This window comes from Lepisma saccharinum, chromosome 9, assembly GCF_977018435.1.
Source record: "Lepisma saccharinum chromosome 9, izLepSacc3.1, whole genome shotgun sequence".
NCBI lineage: Eukaryota > Metazoa > Arthropoda > Insecta > Zygentoma > Lepismatidae > Lepisma > Lepisma saccharinum.
The window spans coordinates 77780150-77802327 of record NC_139237.1 but is presented as its reverse complement, the minus strand read 5'-3'; the positions used below and the strand labels follow the sequence as shown (position 1 = coordinate 77802327).

At 40.5% G+C, this 22178-nt stretch overlaps 1 protein-coding gene across 3 annotated transcripts in view; it reads left to right on the top strand.

Moving 5' to 3' along the window:
* Smr (nuclear receptor corepressor smrter) overlaps window positions 1-22178 on the top strand; it is a 232534-nt gene that overhangs the window by 94335 nt on the left and 116021 nt on the right. The gene's annotated exons all lie outside the window — the stretch shown is intronic.

The following is a 22178-nucleotide window of genomic DNA, read 5'->3' as shown; positions in this document are numbered from 1 at the left end:
AGTAACCTGATACCCTGTGCCCTGGAGTAACCTGATACCCTGTGCCCTGGAGTAACCTGATACCCTGTGCCCTGGAGTAACCTGATACCCTGTGCCCTGGAGTAACCTGATACCCTATGCCCGGGAGTCTGGAGTAACCGGGGACCCTGTGCCCCGTAGTCTAGATTAACCGGGGAACCTGTAGCCGGGAGTCTAGAGAATATTGTGAATAATCACATTGACGTAATTAAATTGCTGTATTGGTATCGCTAGCGACAGTTAAATAGCGGGGTATACGTATTGTTTAGGCACAGAATCCTTTACATTGGGTTTTCTGTATTCCCGTAGAGGTCAAGGGTGCGTTACTGGACCGGAATTCTAGAAGATATTATAGCTTCTGTATTTTCGTTCTTTTACATGTGTGTGTGTGTAGCGTCTATTGAGAAGTGAGGCCCACCCACCTACCTACATTCCCAAAGTTTTAACTTTCCACGCACAATTAGTTCTTCACTCACAGGCTGCGACATTCCCTTCATGGCAAGCAGCAGCGCCCCCGTTGCTAGGGACCGTTAGTGAGCCGGACGTGTACCGCAAGGCGCAGGTGAAGAGGTCTGTCTGCCACAGAATATGTCCTAAAAACGAGCTAAGTTAGCACCCGACGTGGTTCCGTTATAATACCAGTTGAGGTTGAACGATGCGAGAACCATAATCTTTGGTTCTTGTAAGAACCAGCTCCAATGCCACTTCGATTTCGTTCAAGTATATGTAGTTCTCGTAAAAATAACAAATTCAGACGAATTACAATGTAAGGAACCGTATACATAAATATAACGTTACATATTTTAAGTTTTTTTTTTTTCCGTTTAGAGAACAATGCCTCCCCGATGCCGCAGTGGTAGTGTCGTCGCCTTGTAATCAAGGGGTCCCGGGTTCGATACCCAGTGGAGGCACATAATGGTTCGGATCTCACTTTAAACATCAACTCAACTAATCAATCAACTGTTTACGTGAACATGCTGAACCGGTACCGATGTGTGTATATCGGTCGATACCAGTGTTATTATTATCGGTTGCATTTTATTTACCGGTCGTGACTATTTCATCTTTCTGATCGTTTGCGGGGCCCTCCAAAATGCTGCGTGACACTTTTACGGAGTTTATAGGGCTAGCAAGTTTACGACTAGGGAGCGGAATTTGATGACCTAAAAAATATAGGTATATGACCTATAGAATGTCCTAAAAAATGGTGAAAAATGACGTAAAAATTGAAAGGAAATTAAACAAAATGCAATATTTTTTTTAAAAAGGCACCAAATGATACCACATGCACATTCAATCAAAATATGCAACGATGATTCTCAATGGAAACAACAGAATAGTTTTAAAACAATTTAATGAAAAAGCTCATAAATTGCAATCCTGCGAGATGTATATAGGCTTATGTTCACCTTGGTGAAAAGACTCAAAATGAAAGAAGTGACAAAATATGACGAAACAATACACCGAATATTGCGAAAAATGCCGAAAATCGGGGAAAATTACTTAAAACCTGAAAATTGAAAAAAAAAATGCACTTTAAAATTACCGTTTTTTGGGTTCTAGACTAAGTGTAATATTGTGTATTTTAAATGGCCATCGTGTCAGAGATGTCAGAAAACAGATGACATTTCATCAACTTTCGCTCCCTATTTATGACCTTTTAAATGTAAAAAAAATGACCATAAAATTATTTTTAAATGAACAAAAATGGTAAGAAAAATGAAAACTTGATTGTTTCATAGATTACAAGACAGTTGAAAAATTCGATAAAACTACCGAAGCAAAGGAATGAAAGCAATTGACTGCTAATGTAGTTTTATTTCTGTTTACTTCAAGACTATATAAAATACACCTCAAGGTTTTTCTGTACAAATCGTTCACCTCCTTCCAGGATAGAGCAGTCGATCAGCATCTGAAAATACAGTTGTGTTTCGCGTACATCACATTTTTTCTCTCTTCATATTGTGACTAATTTTATTTTCAACCACAGATTAAAGCGATAATAGAGGTGAACCTCAAAGTAGACTTCACTCGAAAGTATTTTAAGTTGCAGGAGGTAAAATAAATATATTACAGTTTATTATTTGTTGCATTGCCAAACATCTCGGTTAAAAATAATGCAAAATAGTGAACTTGGTAAAGGGACCATGTCAGGAAATTTAAATATGTAAGTTATGCTACAAATGCTTTTATAATTCACGAAACTACAGGCCAGGAGAAAGGTAAATCCAAAAAAATGAAGACAAATGCAATAAAACGCCAAAAAAAACCACTGATTTGATATTTTTTATTTAGTTTATTTTACTTCGCGTTTTGTGCCTCTTTGCTAATTTGCGAATATGGGTATGAGTGATGAAATTATGAAATTGATGAATGGACATTCACAAATAACCAAGCCCGAGCGGGATTCGAACCCGGTACCCTTTAAAAGTACTTAAAAATGATCTAAAATAAAAGGGGGGAACGAGAGGATAGAACAAATAACTCCACGTTGCCCGAGTTGTTCTCATCGTGGTCGACCTGTAAATTCGGTTTAGGGAAAAAAGTTAAATATCTCACCAAAGTGTCGGACACTAAGTCTATCCAGAGATCGAACCTGGCACCTATGGTTTCGTAGCATGTTACACTAACCTTTCGTGCCTCCCTGGTGGTGGTGTGGTAACGTTTCCTTCTTATGATGAAGGACCCGGGTTCGAAACCCGGTGCAGACGACTGATGCAAAAATTGATATTGATGGGTGGAGTGATAATAGGAAACTATAGCGTGTACCAGCTAACTGTAGACCAGGCCAACGAGAACAAGTCTCTGCGCAAGTAGTGACGCGAGACTGCTCCACCAATGAACAGGGAGAGAAACAGGATTGCGTAAGGGGCGACGGTAGTTACCCGATTTCACTGCTCTGTAAGTGTTGCAAACTTTTGAAAAGTATAATACCGTACGCACATGGCAAACGGACCGTATTTTTGTCTCCAGGTCCGTACTCTTGGTTTAAGAATTTCTTATGGAAATATTAAGGATAAAACTGCAAGTGCAAATTTTGATAAGCCGTGCATTTAGCGTACGGACTAAGGTCTGGACCGTACAGTTGGCAACACTGCGCTTCCACCATTCGATTTCCTTCCTCCTCCTCTGCCGCTATGCGCGGCCCTGCTCTACTGTTAGCTGGCACAGGGTATAGCAACCAGTTTGCTGTAACACATGCATAGACATGCACACAAAACATGTCATACTGCAAAACACCTCGCCGTGGGGGATAATTCTAGCTGGAAGAACGAACAGTTTTCTTGAATTCATGACTATTGACTGGAAGTTATTCCTGCAATTTATAGAACTGTCTATAAATTCATACCTTCTATTTTTATTAGTTCGTACACGTACACATTCTTTTAGCAGGAATGCAATAAAACTCATTCTATCACACTATTTATGCGAGTGGCCGTTTGTTTTCTTTTGTTGTTTTTACTATACGGTTTAATTACAATATAATAGAATTTAATGTATAAAGATATATTTTCCCAGTGGTTTGTATCGTTCATGGAAAGCAGTATTCTTGTTGTAGGAGTATAGTGAACTGATGTGCGATAGAAAAAGTGTACCTTGTGGCCAGCCGAGCGTTTTAAGTCAACAAGCTACCAAGGGTCGCCCAAACGACGGCCCGCAGGCCACATCCGTCCCCAGAAGTTTTTCTTCATGTGGCCCACCTCAGTACTGATGAAATATGTTCATTATTTTTAGTTTAAGAAGCAAAAATGTAACATATCCCGCAGCAAAATGCGGAAGTATTAAGTCCACCTTACGAACATGGGCAAAGTTGCTCCATCACATATTTATGGATTTACATAGATAATTAAGTTAGATAATGTAATCATAGGGGAAATTTCTTCCCGAGCATGTTCTGTGTGTTCGGTTTCTGCCACTACAAGAGGGCATTGGAGGCCTCCATATACTTTTAGGATAAGAAATCTTTTCGAGCAGGCCTCATCTCCAGGAAAATATCAACTCGGGGCAAGGTCCGGCACCTATTTACCTGTTGGGTGAGTTTAGTGAAGGCAAATGGATGATAAACCTTTTCCTACTCCCACAAAAATAGGCAATAGTTAGGCTGGAGGGTTCAATGAACTAACAGATCTCTTAACTACGCACCTTCTTAGAGATCTTCCCTATGCTTTTACACGCGTTTCTAGCACTATAAGTGCCCTTTACTTATACCAGTGTATAAGGTGCAAGCCACGCGAACCTCAGATCGTTGAAACCTTCACCGCATGCGAAAGTTACCACATTCTTGCCTTCTGGTAAACGTATTGTTTACCTGTGATAGGCTTGCATTTAAAAATCTTTGTGTAATATAAGATAGCTAAGAATGACAGCAGGGGCGGAGTTGGCACCGTTAACTGCTACGAAGCCAGAGGTCCCAGCGTCGAACTCTGGACAAACCTTACTATCACGCTGACATTTTTCCATTTCTGGTGACTTCTCATTACAGGATGGTGGTACCGAAAGTGATGAAAACTCAATTCCACCCCAGCTCCTTAGCAGAAGACGTAGAAAAGATTTAGAGAGATTCTGCCTCAAAAATTGGCAACACTGACACATTCTCGACTATTTTTCCCCGAGATATCTGGAAAGAAATAATCGCACTGAACTTTGATTAGCCATGGAGCTTACTACGGTTGCATCACTTCAGATCAACTGACCGGGCGCGGAGAAAGGATGAGAAGAGGGGAGACATCAAAACTGGAAATTTCTGTGACTCACAGTTTTCGAGATAACTTAACAACCCAATAACACTTCCTGTTTGTGAGTGGTCGGCTTTAAAATCAGACGTGATGTGCGTTCTACCGTTCCATTCCGTTCTCCACTGTAGGTCCAGTCCCGATTAGCTTATCAGAGCATAATGTAGACTGAAACAAACAATTCCATTCCAGATTTGTTTTAAATGTTCACTTCAGACTTATGCTAATCGATACTGGGCCCACAATTTAAAGCGAATGGCGAACCACTGAAAAAATGTGCATCATGATGAAGTGAACCTTAAGACCTCTTGATCTTTGAGGTTTGATGTGACTTATCTTAAGGCTCCACTATGCCTTTGACCTTCACCAGCCAAGCGGTTTTCCAAATTCCTCTTCTTTCGTAATACGGTTATCAGTGGCGTGCCCAGGATTTTGGAAAGAGGGGTTACGTATACTTTTTTCAAATTTTTATTTTATTTAAGGAACCCTTGGCCAACGGATGTTTATAAACCCCAACCCCCCTCCTTGGGCACGCCACTGGCTATGATATTTCAAATTCTGAAAAATTACATCTGCTTAGAATTCCGCCTAGAGCATTCACGTGAATTTTCGCGTTGCTTGCTTTCGCTTATATTAGATATCTGTGATGGGAAATAGGCTTACGTAGCCAAGAAACTATTGCAAATGTTTATATAAGAGATTATTTCGGACTAGTCGTGGTTGCAGTGATTACAAACTTAATTCATCAGTAGCAGTTGTGATTCTGTGCTGCATGGATGAAATAGTTTTGTCGAGGATCCGTAGCGTCGAAATAAGGCGTCAAACAGATACACTTAAGTGTTGTTGCCCTATGTGCTAGGGAAGTTCGTGCGTTCATATGCTGTGTATAAGTGGTTCATTCTGTGTATGTTGTGAGAGACTGTAACGAGATCTATATTTATAGGCTATCAAGTCTTTTCTATCTGTACAGAAAATTCCAAAGTACAGCACTCTTAATCATACACTTGTATTAAAATACTACAAAGTAAAAGAAGGAAATTAACATGAGAATGACATACAAAATGTTTACAAGGATAAGAAAAATATAAAAATCTGAACAATAATATAAAAATAGTCCAATGTTAAAGAACAGAAAATACAAACAGAACACGTATACATTCAATCATTCGTAGTGATATATTATCGAGTTAATGGATTATGTAAAAATTGATATTTAAGACGGCATGGAAATTTTCCTCATTCAGATCAGAATTGTCACAGTCACCAAAACTGTAGAGTGGAAATGAAATCCGGGCTAAGTGCCAAATCATCAAACTTTCAGTTCTGATTCGAAAAGTGTGTGTGCTATGTGCCGAGCCCAATATGCTGTGCAGTGTGCTATCTGAAATGTGTATTGTTCGTAGTGCACAATGTAGCCAGTAGAATGCGTTCCACCAGCTGTGGAATGAAACTGTTCAACAGTTTTTCTTCGTTTTCTCGGAATTCCAGTTTTGGCACTTAGCCCGGTTTTCATTTCCACTCTACAACTGTTCATCTTATAGACAGTGTACCTTTCCCAGAATTCGAATCTAGCATCCCTGACTCCCAAGCGATGTACTGTAACCACTCCGCCATACGGGCCGGTAAGGTGACTGACCACCAAGGGCAATTTGCAACATGAAACTTCAATGACAGTGAAAGTGGCGGTGTTGTTTGGTGATAAAACATTTCTCCAGCATGAACACATTTCCGACCTTGGCTTATCACCAGAGACAATAGTTTGTTGTGTTGCGCAACGCAGGACATTTTGCAACAGCCCAACGTGAGTCATTGCAGGAGGTGACAAAACCACATATCTCACATGCGAAAGGAAACTCGTGTCTTCCAGGCGTTGGTTGACTGTCGGTGCAAGGTTTTGTTGCCTGTGGTGACTGTTTTAGAAAATGCCCAACGTTAGTGTTTCTATGGATGGCCGGAAATACTTTGATCCGTAAAAGATATCTGCCTGGCCAGGAACCGAGAATCGTGCACTCGGATCGAGACAGAAATTGGGTATCCGGTTCAGACAGTCCGTATTGCATAGCGCCCTACGATGTCATGAGTCCCGGGTTCAAATCCCGGCCTGGGCATGGGTGTTCTTTGAGTGTTCCTTCACCAGTTTCATCACTGATCCTCAACGTTGCGATTAGTCAGAAGTAGCAGAAAAGTGAAGTAAAATAAACCAAATTAATCAGTTTGACAATTCCTATTTATGATCTGATGCCCCACCAGCTCTAAAATTCAAATTCTGCAGTTAGAATTTATTTCGAATTTTATAATAATAAGAAATAAGTGCTAATCGCAAGCTTAATGTCAATTGTCTTACTTATGTTTATAAATCTACGTGCTTGAAAATCTGAAAATAATAAAGTTAAGGTCATCGTAACTTTGAACACTAGGAAGCATAAAATAAAACTATTTTCAAAAGCTAAGAAATGCGTATTAAGATTTAAAAGAAGTTAAATCTACATGTTCTTTGGATTACACAATGCCATGAAGCCACACAAGGTTATGTGTGGATATAAGGCCATACAGTATCTCGATCAGCGGAGGTTATGATTCGCATCAAGCTCCGGCCGCCTTTACCCCCGCCATTATCCATTCATTAAAAGACTTGACAAGCCTCGGAGCTGCTCTATGCATAGACATTACCAGAAAAATTCCTACAGATGATTTTTTGACAAATGTTGAGAACATTGTTAATGTGTGCGTTTACCTTTATATGAATCGAAATTATATATTTAGCTAGCGCTTGGTACGGACGTTGGAAATGACACAGAAAACTGAACTATGCTTACTTGTGCTACTTTTTCTTCGTAAGAACTATTGTATTTATTGGAGCAAAGCAATACAGAGTAATCAAAAATGAATGGTGCAACTTTACACAGTTTTTATGATAGAAAATCAGACAAAGCATCAATATGAAGAACCACCCTGGAAGATTGACTCACAATATAAAGATTCAACATGGGAACCACGTGGAAAAGGTCCAAACGATAATCAAGTACTTGCTATGCACGAGACAGCAAGTCGTTGTCAGTGGTTTCGAAGGCACTAACAATTCGCAGTTGTAACTTCGGCAAATTTTTCGGGAGGGTGAAACCTATGCATTACTACCGAAACGCATGCGGAAATGTCTTTGCACCATTGTGATTGAATCAATTCTCGATAGCTCCAACACACAATACACCTTCTACTGGTCATTAGCCATTTTGCGACACTGGCGATCCTGGTGGAGCATCGGCTAAGCAGAATAAGACCCCACTAAGTGGGAATAAAACTTCCATAGTTATTCTTCATATTGATGCCTTGTCTGATTTTCTATCATAAATAGTAACGTCATAATAACTGTGTAAATTTGCAGCATTCATTTTGAATTACCCTATATATTCAAGCAGATACATTTGAAAATCATAATAAGTGACATCAAGAATATTCCTTTACTTTTGAGTAGTTACATGCGTTGAAAGGTTAGCACAGCTTTTCAAGAACCTAATAATAAAGTCACATTTCATTGTTGACATTGACTGACAGAGGTCCCGGAGTGGAATCCGGAATATAACATTTTATCTAATTTGTAGTCGTTGCGATTAACATGGAAAGGTAGAAAGTCGATACGAAACGAAAACGCAATAAATCGAATTCTAATTGAATTGCGTTTCAAGGAGTTTGAAATGAAAATTACCCATTATCCAATTATCTGACGTCAGTAAATGCGTACCTGCATCAGAAAGATCGAAGAACTCGTGTCCGTCATATTTATTACCATAAGAATTGCGTGTTCGCCATAAATGGCTATTTAATCATTGGATAGGCACTAAAGTAAAACATGACAGTTACATTTTGGTGACTAGCGTCATCTATTTCGAGAATGGTAAACAGCGCCAAACTTTGGTTGAGCTAGTAATCACATTTTTAAGTTTGCTTGTGGCTGACACATTTCGGTCCTCCCAAAAATACAAATGGCAAATATGTTTTAGAGATGCTTGGGTTTTAAGGGGAGGAGATGCAGTTACGCACCAATTAAGCATTTACTTCAATATTGCCCGAATGGGCACTGCTACTAAAAAAAACCCTGGGTGTATCCAAGAGTATGAATTTGTCTCCATGTTGCAAGTGGAAGCGTTTTTTTATGTAGATTTTTAAGCTGAACACATGTTTGAAAAATTTTCTGGATCCCGTATATTCCTTATGGGGAATCAACTTCAACGTCAAGTTACGGCTAATCAAATAGAAGTTTCGACTATTCCGCTGGTGAAATTCTAACTGCCCTCTTCCCGTTGACATCTCTTTCTATAGGTGTGTTTCACCTACGTCACAAACCGTTGCATTGTAGGATCGAGCAGCCATGATTGAGGCCCGTTGTTGTAAGCATACGGAATTCAAGCGGGCGGGAGAGTTGACCCTTGTTTACGATGGTACATTGTGCAGTATTCGGTTGTTTAACAAACTCACGTTTATCCTCCCAATTTCCTGAGGAAAGAAAAACAGAAGGTGCGCTTCACGTCACGGAACTCTGTAATTGTTGATCAGATTGGCGAGAATAAATTGTGCCAACATTAATGAACAAAGCAAACATTACATTACATTACATTTCCTCTCAGGTAAAGTTCATATATCACCTTTCTCTGTGCCTTTTAGTACAAATGTATCAAGCTGGTGTGTTTAATCATACTTGCAAGTAGTGTTTCTTTGTTTTTGTTTGGTAGAAAGGTGCTGATACTTTCCATAAATTTGACGATAAAAAATCATTCATCTTGATAATTTTACGTTTGTACTTGATTATTTATATTTCGTTATTTAACACTATTATTAATTTTTAGCCGATCCATGAGAAAAGGTACCGGTAGTAGGCTTTCCGTACTGTCAGAAAAAAAAGCACTGCTTGATTAAAACATACTAATGATACATCAAAGTAATCCCAAATTGATTTGGTTTGTTTTACTTCTCTTTTCTGCCAGTTTTGGCTAATCGTGAAGGCAAGGCTGAGTGATGATATGATGAAATTGATTAATGGAAACTCACAAAAGAAAACTCATGCTCATGCCGGGATTCGAACCCGGGACCCTTGGCATCGTAGTGCGTTGTGTTAACCACTCCGCCACGGAGGCCAGCAACTCAACATTTTAAGTTACAGCGCTTGAACAAACCTTAAAGGAAAACAGAGACGATAATGGCAGAGCCTTGAAAGTATTAGTAAATCTGTACTGGATGTAAATATTTCAAGCAGAATCCGAACCACTAATAAATATGAAAATGAATTGATTCCAGGTAGCTGGGTCAAGTAAATAAACACACTTGAACTAGAATTGGCCAAATGTTTAGGCACCTTTTTATTTCGTTATCGTCCAGTTCATACACCGCAAATTTTCGCCTTTTCTCCATATCTTTTTGTGTGAACTGCGCAAAGAGCTTGAACACGAAAAGTTACCGCCAATTCCAGATGGCACAACATTGTCAAGAATTGTGTGCAATGTTACCGAAATTTTTCACAGTACTAACTACAAACATACAGTTGGCGAAGGTATAACGAACGTTACGTGCAAAGAGAATAGATCCCATTCTCCTACAACTCGGCCGCAAACATGGCGGCTGTGAGAATTCTGACGTCACATGAAACCCACCTATTCCATCGGAAGTTTGATATTCCCAAGAGAACGAATCAAATCATACTCCCATATGATCAATGCTTTTCTCCTTGTCTCCTGGCAGTGTTGCCAAACCTGATGCGCATAAAAGAACTAAATTTCACCTTAAATGGAGTTAAAACTGACTTTCATTGAGCCAGATTTACCAACGGTGGATAAAGTGCCTTCTAGGGTAATGTTAGTTGTCAAAGGGGTGGGGCACTGCTATTATTGTTAACTCTAAATTTATAACAATTTATTCCTAGTTTTCAACATCTAGATCCGGCGGCATCGCCCATCTCGATAATCCATCGATGGTGGTATGAAATCGAAAATAAAAGAATTATCTGATAACAATATTATGGCCGCGGTGGCTCAGTCGGTAACGCGTCTGACTACCATGCTAAAGGTCCCGGGTTCGATCTAACGTTGGAAGCGGCCCTGGCGCCCACCCAGTGTCGAATAACATGGGTACCTGGGGTAAACCCTCCTGGGGTAAACACATCACCCCCACTCACGACCGGATCTAGAAAGTATGGGGCGTTACCCCCACACCCCCTATACGCCTTCATGGCGTGGTGCTATGCACAGGTGAGCACTTTACCTTTTTTTTACCTTTACAATGTTATGGCAATTTCACGTCAAACATTGCGCTATAAAGAAGTAGCTGGGGAGATAAGAGGGAGTGGGCCCAATATAACAATATAACGTCAAGTGCAAAATGTATAATTATGACAAAAGTGGGTCTATGTGGGCCGGAACCGGTGATGGCATCATAGTGGGGCACGGGGGTGGGCGTCCCAGTTCACAGCCGAACGAGTGCACAAAAGAGCCAGATCTGGCGTCAAACGAGCTAAGTTGGCACACTGCCACGGACGGAAGGGTTTGGGAAGACTCCCGTGGAAACTCCTATCGCATGACCTTAAGGGTGGTTCTTTGGAACACACACCCTGCGAATTGCATTGTTGCAGCTTATGACGTTTGGATTTTATAGCCAGACCAGGACACTACTCGTCGTCGCGATTAGCCAAAAGTGGCAGAAAAGCGAAGCTAAATAACAAAAAAGAGACCAGGACAATGATGTTTAGTCGGCTTTTCTTATAGACAAGGAGGTAGTTTAATCAGAATCACAAACTCGAGCATAAGCACCACGCTCCGGCCACATCGCATGGCACCACTCTTAATCCAGTCATCTAGAAAAGAAGTATTCTTTTTCAATGCAGTCTGCAGTCTTAACTGTTCATGCGAATTCGTCGTACTTTGATACCACTAACGTTTCACAGGCCCATTGGCTCGCTGGAGAAATCGACCTTGCTTAAAGATGTGACGTCGCTTGAACTACGTCATCGCGATGATTAACACGTTATCGTCGTCGCCATTAATTGACGTTTGTCACATACGGGATAGATAACAAACCAAGTCGTAATTGCTAGTCAATAATTGGAGATGTGTATGGCCTTAATGTGAGTTTTCTGCTTGCAGATGGCAGCACGAGTCTAGTCAGCACGAGTCTAGTAATAATTTTAATGGCTTTGTCCGGTAATCGTAGCACGGCCTACTTCATTGTGGCTGGATCATAGTAGATATCGTTAGCTAGTGTATATTGTAGCAGTATCGTAGAACGGATTATAAAGCAAGGTAATGCATTCAGTAATTTGATACCGCACAAAACATAAGTTTAAACTGATACTTCTGTGTTTTGTGCAAGTAGATAATCCCATAATTCTTACTAAGTTAGTCAAATTACAAGTGTTAAGATGTTCAGGTATGACTGACAATTTATTGTAATACGAATGTTGTTACAAAAGTGTTGCCAAGTTTATAAATAAAGTTATAAATTTGTCTGTAATGAACACATAATGAACATGATGACAATAACTTTTGTGTGTGTGAAATTAATTGTTTCATTCATAACGTGATCAGTGGCGTGTTCGAGGAGCATTATGGGGGTTTATATTCTCCCTTCCCAAAGAAATATAAGTAGAGTCTAATTTATTCCAATGGAGAGATTAATTCTTTGAAGAAGATCAGCTGGATGTGCATACAAACGCGATTTTATTATTTTCGATACGAAATATTTACCCTCATAACCTCCTAAATACGGACTTATACCTAGCTATTGAAAATTCTGTATAAACCTCTTACCCACGCATTGTATAATGGACCTCACTTATGTTTTTTCTACTCTCCCAGCCCTTCTGCTATTCCGTACAAGGAGGTAGCAATGATATAACAAAAGCTACGTAACTCTTCAGAGGTTTAACGTGCAGTAGTGTGTGCTCAGGAAGGTTTGTTTTGGTGTGAACAAGGGTGAAGTAACTGTTATTAAAGTTGATTGTGTGTTTTGTTCTTATTTTTCGTCAATTTCGTGCCCCTCTGGGTTAATCGCGACGATGATGATGGATAAAGATTAGATGATTAACTTCCATGCCCAGGCCAGGAATCGAACCCGGAACCTTCGGTGGTTAGGTCGTGAGTCAACCAAGGGTTGGTTGTCTCCCACCTAGGGCCTATTTCTTACGATTTAGGTGCCTAAAACTTCATATTTCCGGCCTAGAATTTTTAGGTTTAGTCATAATGTCGTTGCTGACAGATCTCCAAGTTGCTATATCTGTATCAGCCATTAAATAATATTTGTGTTTTTGCTGTTTAGCGTCGCATTTCTACCACTTTTGGCCAATCGCAACGATGAGGGTGAGGTTGACTGAATTGCATTATACGATACATAGCTTTAAATATATTTTGGTGGCAGAACGTGAAAAGCCAACCCAAAATATTACTTACTGGATCAAAACTGCAGAGTGGTAAATAATTTTAACACGAGTGTCTTTCACGACGCGAAAGATATCAAAGCGATAGTCTCTCCAGCATTTGCGGCGTAACTGTATTTATCGCTGATCGTAGCAACAATCTTCCCGGGAAGTGCTTTTTCCAGCTTTCAGTTAGTGCTCGGTCTTCCATGCAGAGTTCTGTGACGGCTTTGCGTTGTGATAACGGACTTCGCTCGTAGAAATCAAAGTTCGCACCGCTTTCTCTTAAACAGACGCCATTTTCAAGCATGGCGTCATAATCAATGTTGCCAAATCTGTTTACTAAAAAAGAGCTAAATCGCACATTCGAAGGTGCGTACATCTCCCTATACACGATCGCCCAAATTATGGATCCTGAGTACGAGTTGCATGTAAAAATTAACCATTGAAGGAGTGGGAGAGTTACAAAACTATTGTTACTATCACCAATATAGAGTTCAATAAATACGAGATCGAACCAGGCGTCTCTCACATAAAAAAAGATTTTCTTTCATTCGATATGTAAGTTTGAATAATTTGATATGCTACCGTATTAAATTCTGTCCAGTTTAAAACAACGATAAACATTTGAAACCAAACTATAAATTTACCTGAGTTTGGAAATATTTTGTTGAAATAATTCTAGAAATGTGTTGCAGTAAAATAGATTTAGTTAGGTTTTCCTTAGGGGCTAAGAAGCTGCTTTTAGTATTTGTGAGTATAGGTGCTAAGTGAGAGTGAAAGTAACTAGATCTAGTTGCGAAAGAGCTAGGATGACAGCTGTAGTAATAACCTCCCATATATCAATGCGGCAAGCACAGCGTTGCCAGAATCGTCTTGTATACAAACTAAATGAAACAAATCAATATGTTTTTCATTTAAATGTTCGATTCAGTTTCATGCATCATGCTTCATTACAAAATCCAGTTACCTATTTTCTGACTCAGGCCATCGAGAAAAGCAAAGAGAAGCGGGGCAAAATAAAAACAACGTACGCCATTTAGTTGGCCAAGAATTAATGCCAGAACTATTTCATGGGGGTGCCCACCCCGGTTCCCTTCGTGGCGACGACCCATGGTTACGTGACACTCGTTTGGCGGCCGTTCTGCAAATTGCTTGAAAATGTACGCACTACGCCAAGTAGTTAACTTGGGAGGAAAATAGCTCTAAAAATAACAATAGGATAGGAGATATAAATAGGCCGCGACACGCATATGCGTAATGTTGTGGCACAGTAACATTTGCAGGTAGTACCGCGTATGTTGTCTTTTGGCGGGTAACCCTGTGATCTTTTCCCTTCCTCGCTCTGTTGCGTTGGGCTTTTTCCTCTCCCTTTTTTCATGCTGCGATAACATTGTGCCATGTTTTCGTGTGTGTCGGATGGACACGCGATGTGGGGCCGTTCTTTGGCTTTAGTCCCACGTTCGTGGTTTCTTTTGTTCGCAGTCTCACAGTGTGCGTGTGTTTGTGTGCGGGCGCGCATTCCCCCCTCTCTTTTTCGGCCTTTTTATCTCTTATCTCTTCCACGCAGTACCATCTTGACTGCATTTTGCAGGCTAACGAGGGGCTGGCGTCTGAACTCGCAGCAATTCTCTGCGGGACTTTGTGTGCTGTCCAGGAGCGTATATTCTAGGCTAGCTAGGCTATTTGCGAAGCCTGAAGCGTCGAGAATAAAATGCAGGAAAAAAGTCGATCAGAAATTGTAAATAAATTTATTCATATCAGTGAGATGAGGATGGTGATTCTGGAGTTCGAGTTGGCAACCTGATTTCCTACGAGTTGGCGCCCGACCTTGTGGCCGAGTGGTTAGCACATCGCGCTGCGACGCCAAGGGTCCCGGGTTCGAATCCCGGTTGGGCTTGGTTGTTTGTGAATGTCCATTCATCCATTTCATCACTCATCCCCATCTTCGCAAATTAGTCAAGAGGCACAAAACGCGAAGTAAAATAAACTAAATCAATCAATCAATCCTACGAGTTGGCAGCCAGATTTCCTACGAGTTGGCATCCTGATTTCCTACGAGTTGGCATCCTGATTTCCTACGAGTTGGCATCCTGATTTCCTACGAGTTGGCATCCTGATTTCCTACGAGTTGGCAACCTGATTTCCTACGAGTTGGCAACCTGATTTCCTACGAGTTGGGCGACGCCAAGGGTCCCGGGTTCGAATCCTGGTCGGGCTTGGTTGTTTGTGAATGTCCATTCATCAATTTCATCATTTCATCACTCATCCCCATCTTCGCAAATTAGCCAAGAGGCACAAAACGCGAAGTAAAATAAACTAAATCAATCAATCAATCCTACGAGTTGGCAGCCAGATTTCCTACGAGTTGGCAGCCAGATTTCCTACGAGTTGGCAGCCTGATTTCCTACGAGTTGGCAACCTGATTTCCTACGAGTTGGCAACCTGATTTCCTACGAGTTGGGCGACGCCAAGGGTCCCGGGTTCGAATCCTGGTCGGGCTTGGTTGTTTGTGAATGTCCATTCATCAATTTCATCATTTCATCACTCATCCCCATCTTCGCAAATTAGCCAAGAGGCACAAAACGCGAAGTAAAATAAACTAAATCAATCAATCAATCCTACGAGTTGGCAACCTGATTTCCTACGAGTTGGCAGCCAGATTTCCTACGAGTTGGCAGCCAGATTTCCTACGAGTTGGCAGCCAGATTTCCTACGAGTTGGCAGCCTGATTTCCTACGAGTTGGCAGCCTGATTTCCTACGAGTTGGCAGCCTGATTTCCTACGAGTTGGCAGCCTGATTTCCTACGAGTTGGCATCCTGATTTCCTACGAGTTGGCAACCTGATTTCCTACGAGTTGGCATCCTGATTTCCTACGAGTTGGCATCCTGATTTCCTACGAGTTGGCATCCTGATTTCCTACGAGTTGGCAACCTGATTTCCTACGAGTTGGCAACCTGATTTCCTACGAGTTGGGCGACGCCAAGGGTCCCGGGTTCGAATCCTGGTCGGGCTTGGTTGTTTGTGAATGTCCATTCATCAATTTCATCATTTCATCACTCATCCCCATCTTCGCAAATTAGCCAAGAGGCACAAAACGCGAAGTAAAATAAACTAAATCAATCAATCAATCCTACGAGTTGGCAGCCAGATTTCCTACGAGTTGGCAGCCTGATTTCCTACGAGTTGGCAGCCTGATTTCCTACGAGTTGGCAGCCTGATTTCCTACGAGTTGGCAGCCTGATTTCCTACGAGTTGGCAGCCTGATTTCCTACGAGTTGGCAGCCTGATTTCTTAGTAGTTAGTTAACTTATTTCTATTCATAGCCTAGGAGCATGTGAGATGCCTAGCTTGGACTCAGTATACGCCACTGGTGCTGGCGATATATTTTTGTGTTTGTTCTTTTATCAGTCTAATCGCCATTCAACTGCATATTTGCGATTAGCCAAAAGTGTCGGAAAAATAAGTAAAATAAAGCCCTCTCCCCCCCTTTTTAGTATTTTCCGTTATTACATGATGGTAATATCATCTGCGTACAATTTCTGTAGAGCGACCACGAACAAAAGAACATTCGGCCAGATGCTTTCGCGCGCGCCATTACGGCACGGCTTCTGCGCAGGCTCTTTTGCTTGTCGTCCCACTATACCTTGGTCTTTTCTGTCCTTCGTTTGCGTATTTTTATAACATCCATTACTGTTACAAGGATTGATGGGCCCAAACTGTGTTGTTTTACTTTTACTCCTTTGTAGTAGTTCCCTTTTAACTTCGTGGTACCATGTACTGCAATGAACTAACATTAACATGAAAAAAGGTGTGATGGTGAATGATAGCAAGAGCAAAGTAATGAAGATGTGCAAAACAGAAGATCAAGTAGGAAACTAACTGCAGTGGAAATCAACTTGAGCAGGTCCGAAGCTATGAATACCTTGGACCAATACTCATCAAAATGGGGAAATATAGAGTCGGATCGTGTCCGAAAAGCAAATGCACACCATCAATTGAACCAAACAATATTCGGAAACCGAAAATTAGGAACGAGGGCCAATATAAATCAGTGATGGAACCAATACTACTGTATGGAAGTGAAAGCTGGCCAACGAAAATAACTTGGTTAAGATAAAAGAAGTGGAAATGAAGTGCTACCGAAATATACTGTAGTAGGAAAAACAAGAAGAAACATAAATGAAAGGAAGGATACGGTAAGAGCCAGAATGGAGGAGGAAATGAAAGAAAATACACTTTTTGGATGCAAGACTAGAAGGAATAAGGCCTGGAGGCAGACCAAGGAAGTCATACGAGAATATGGTGAAAGAAGTAGGAAGAAATAACGAAAATGATAAAAGAAAAAAACAGAGAAGAGTAGAAACAGTGGGTCGCTGTAAAGGCATAAGAGGTAGAGAAAGAAGACATGATGGTAACATAATTATGATTAAGGTGCTACTATTACGGACTATATATAACTTTTCAATATAAATGTACTAATGTGCAAATCAGATGTTGGGTGTTTGATGCCTCATTTTTATTCAACAATTTTACATTATTCTGAAATTATTCGTATTGCTAGGCGATAACTCGCCCTGAACTGAAACCCACTAATTTTGTTTCGTGCTAATTTTGTGATTAATTACCTGATGATTAAAATTGAAAGTTAATTTGTCGAGAATATCAATCCCCGCTTAAATACTTCATCAATGCTTCAAAACTAATAATGCAAATAATTGACCGCATACATTGACAGGCAACCAGACTTTTGTGCACAGACTGACGATTACGTTCAAGTGATGACCTTTCATCCTCATCGTCGCGATTAGCCTAAAGAGAAAAGTACGACAAACTAAATAAAACCACTCCCGAACAAACAAGATGCGATTGATTGTGCATGGAAGATAAGCTATATGGAACAAGTGTAATATGCAGGATTTTTTAATCAAGTACCCAAATACAAGTGCTGTTAGTGTACACCAAAACCTTCACGTGAAAACTATATGCGTACGGATTTCACCATTCTATTTATAAATATATTGAACAGGCGAGACTTGAACGTTTGGAGAGGGAGTACAGAAGGGAACACAACGCACGCTAGTGCACCCGCGTGTGTCCGCGCGGAACTGAAAGCGAAGCAGCAGGAACTGACGCTTCCATGCGGCAAAACACTGCTGACATCCAGCGGCGGAAAATGGTACCAGCCCTCTGAATGACTCTCCAGCTCAACCAATGAGAAGCGTTGCTGCGTTCGTTACAGGCAAGGATGCAAGATCCACGACGGAATTTCAAGAACGGAAAAGGTTCTAAATATGCATTATGATTCAGATAAATTGCTTTGTCGTGGAAATTTTCAATAAAGAAAACTGCAGCCGTCTGCACTTGTAGCAAATTATTTCGATAGTATTTTTTTCTCCCTTTTGTTTGTGTTGATCGAAGGTCGCACCAGTGGCGTGCACTCGGCTGTATAAACGTTTCCCACCATCTTCGTGTAACGTACGTTATTTTTTTTATTTACGAAAGTCAGGCTGGTGATAACGCCAGTAGGCTGTACATTACAGAAGTTATCAGTCGATCGAAATATTCCTATTTGACCTGCTTGCTTCCGAGAACTATTTTTTAGACTTCTTTCAACCAGTTGTTTGGTGTAAGTCGCCCGTACATGATTCAGTTGACATTGAAGCACAGCATTCAAGACAGAATAAAATCCACACTTAATTGTACACGGCCAAGGAAAGTATTGAAAGCGAGTCCACTTTTATCGACAAATGGCAGTAACACATTTTCACAAAACTTCAATCGAATTTATCATCCATTATATTCCTATTGCCTTAGAAATAGACAGTGCTTCGTAACTCTTCATGACGTTCTTTAGAACCGTTCCTAAACATAGATTCTTGAATGTTAATTTTGGAAGCAAGGAGAAAAATTACATCTGTCAAACTATTTGTTCATTACATTTTATGGCATTCATTTGATTGGTACTACTTTACTATACCTGAGACACCTGGGAATCATTTCTTTCGCACTTTTTTACATTGCTAACGTACTATTCTGCATTCCGGAACACTTATTTAGGTGAAATAATTGAATTTGTTAGGAAAGTAATGTATATTTCTTACATTTACGAGTATTTACTGTTCTTGTTTATTTCCACACACAACATGGCGATAGCTTACCGTTGATCGTTCCTTGAGCCAGAAAAACCATTGACGTTAACCCAAAAATTCACGATAGCCTCACAAACCATCACGGGGACGAGGTATGCCTACTAGGTTAGGTTAGGCCTGTTAGGTTTGGTTCCATTAGCACTCCTTTCGTTCAATTTAGCATATACGGACAATACGAGAGCGTATTGTGCTCTCATGCAGGAAGCAAATGGCGGCCGCAGCAATAGCGCGTCGGAAATAGATTTTCGTACAAAACCACATGCATTCGCATTAAAATGAATCAAAATTACATTCCCGAACATCAACAACGCTACAGAAAATGCTTTGCGTAAGTACTTTCTCCTGTAAATTTGAAGAAATCTGTCTCAGGTATAGTAAAGTGTTACCATTTGATTATGTACTTACGGCTTAACGGTGTACAGATTGGTAGTTTATTATGAGTTTTCCACACCAAGTAACTATTGTATTTTATGCTTTTTTCTGTGACTAATTACTAACGTCTCGACATCATCTCTTTTCATTGCCAGCTCTGACGTATTGTTGCCATTCATCTTTTCTTCCCTCAGGCAACGAACGTTATGCTTCGTTTTCCCTTCATTGTCAGTAAATGACCAAGAACGAAACAATCTCGATTTTCATGTTTCTACGCTGTGGAGACAGAGTAATTGCAATAATAATTGTACCTAATTTATATAATTAGTTGTACTATGCTTATAAATATTGTTAATTGAAAAATCCAGAAAACTATAACCCTGAAGACAAACAAGTCTCTTGCGTCGGAACCCACAGTCAGCATAATCATCTGTGTGAGTTTGTGTGTGTCTTGCCCATGTATGTTCATGTTTTACCTCCAACAGCCTCATCCCATCATCATTGTCGCGTTTAGTCAAAATTATAAATGCGGACGTAAAACACATCAAATGCAAATGCAGAATATAATTTATCAATGTATGTTTTTTCCCAGTTATGGAAGGATTTATCGATGTGAAAACATGCCAGTCGAAACCTTCTATGACATCTTTAACAGAATTTCTAAATGTACGTTGAATTATTGAATTTTTTTCTAAGTGCACGTTGCATTATTGAGTTTGTTTCTAAATGCATGTTGCAACTTCGAGTTTGTTTCTAAATGCATGTTGCAACTTCGAGTTTGTTTCTAAATGCATGTTGCAACTTCGAGTTTGTTTCTAAATGCAGATGCCTCCTCGTGGTTGTTTCTAAATGCAGATGCCTCCTCGTGGTTGTTTCTAAATGCAGATGCCTCCTCGTGGTTGTTTCTAAATGCAGATGCCTCCTCGTGGTTGTTTCTAAATGCTGATGCCTCCTCGTGGTTGTTTCTAAATGCTGATGCCTCCTCGTGGTTGTTTCTAAACGCTGATGCCTCCTCGTGGTTGTTTCTAAACGCTGATGCCTCCTCGTGGTTGTTTCTAAACGCTGATGCCTCCTCGAGTTCGTTTCTAAAGGCAGATGCCTCCTCGAGTTCGTTTCTAAATGCACTTTACTTCCAAGATATTACAGATTACACTATAATTTATTTTGTAAATGCATATCCTCTTTTTAAGCTCTTTCGTTAGTGAACCTGTATCTGCTTCTCCAAACCTATTTTCCCGCACATTGTTGTAGAAATTTGTAGTGCCTGTGAAATTGGTCCGTTCTTGCTCTGTATCCGTATTCTGGAAGATTAGGAGAGATAAAAGGTGGATGTTTTGCAGGGAATTTAATCAACAACTGGGTCGAAAACAGCTTTCATGCAGGGGATATTTTCGGAGGAAGGAGGCATTCTCGCATCAAACGCAAAGCTGGAGACTGCAGTGTTCGCGCACGATCGAACGACCCTTATCGCTGCTACAGAGAACCGGGGGCGGCTGCGATCCCTCGCTTCGCATTCATTTAAAAATAGAACATTTCGAGAACGAACTCCTGCACAATCCGTAGGAGCGCTGTTTACCTCAAGTGCAGTCACACAGTTTTCATTGTAAGGAACCAACTTTATTGTCAGTCTATTTTGTTTTCGTTCCATTGTTATTGTGGGGTGAACATAAACGTAAAAGTAGTAGTTTTCCCATTTTACTATTGTTTACGCAAGAGTACAGTCAACAGCAAATATAATAGTAGGTAAATTGTCCATCACCATTTTCATTTTTTTGTATTCTACTTCCTGTGTTGTTTTAAAAGGTGAAATTCTGTTGATGTGAAGCAGATGTTATCCTCTGCTTGTTGACATTTCCACATTGTGAAAAACAGACTGACTGAAAATGGTGATGAACGATCCGCCTACTATTTCTTTTGCCGTTCTGTGTACACACACCGGTTAACCGTGGCGTGTTTTCGACTTGGTTTTTGGGGTAATTTTATATATTATTTAGCAGAGCAGTGCTCAAACTCCGCGATTGCATTTCAGCTGTACAGTCATACGTGTATCCAAATTGTCCACCACCATCTCGAATCATTTTGTCTTAAACCGAGGGTTTAAGCTGCATCACGGGTAGCTAATCGCGACGATAAGGATTGGTGATGATATGATTAAATTTATGAATTGGCATTCGCAAAGGCCGGGATTCGAACCCGGAACCTCTGGCGTGATAGCGCACTGTGCTAACCACTCCGCCACGGAGCTCGGCACAATGTGAGATGAGAGTGATGGGCAATTTGCGTCCACATATCGCTGAATTTGACTCTACACCCACGAAAATTCGTTGTTTATGCAACATATTTGCAAAACGATACAATTGAATATGGTATTTTCTATTCTTCGTGCAAGCTATCTTGCGAAAACTCCTCTATTCATTTTTTTTATAAAGCGTGAAAATAGTTCGCACATAGCTATTAAACGTTAGGGGTCCTGGGTTAAAGTCCTTGGTAAGGCATAGGCGCGTGTT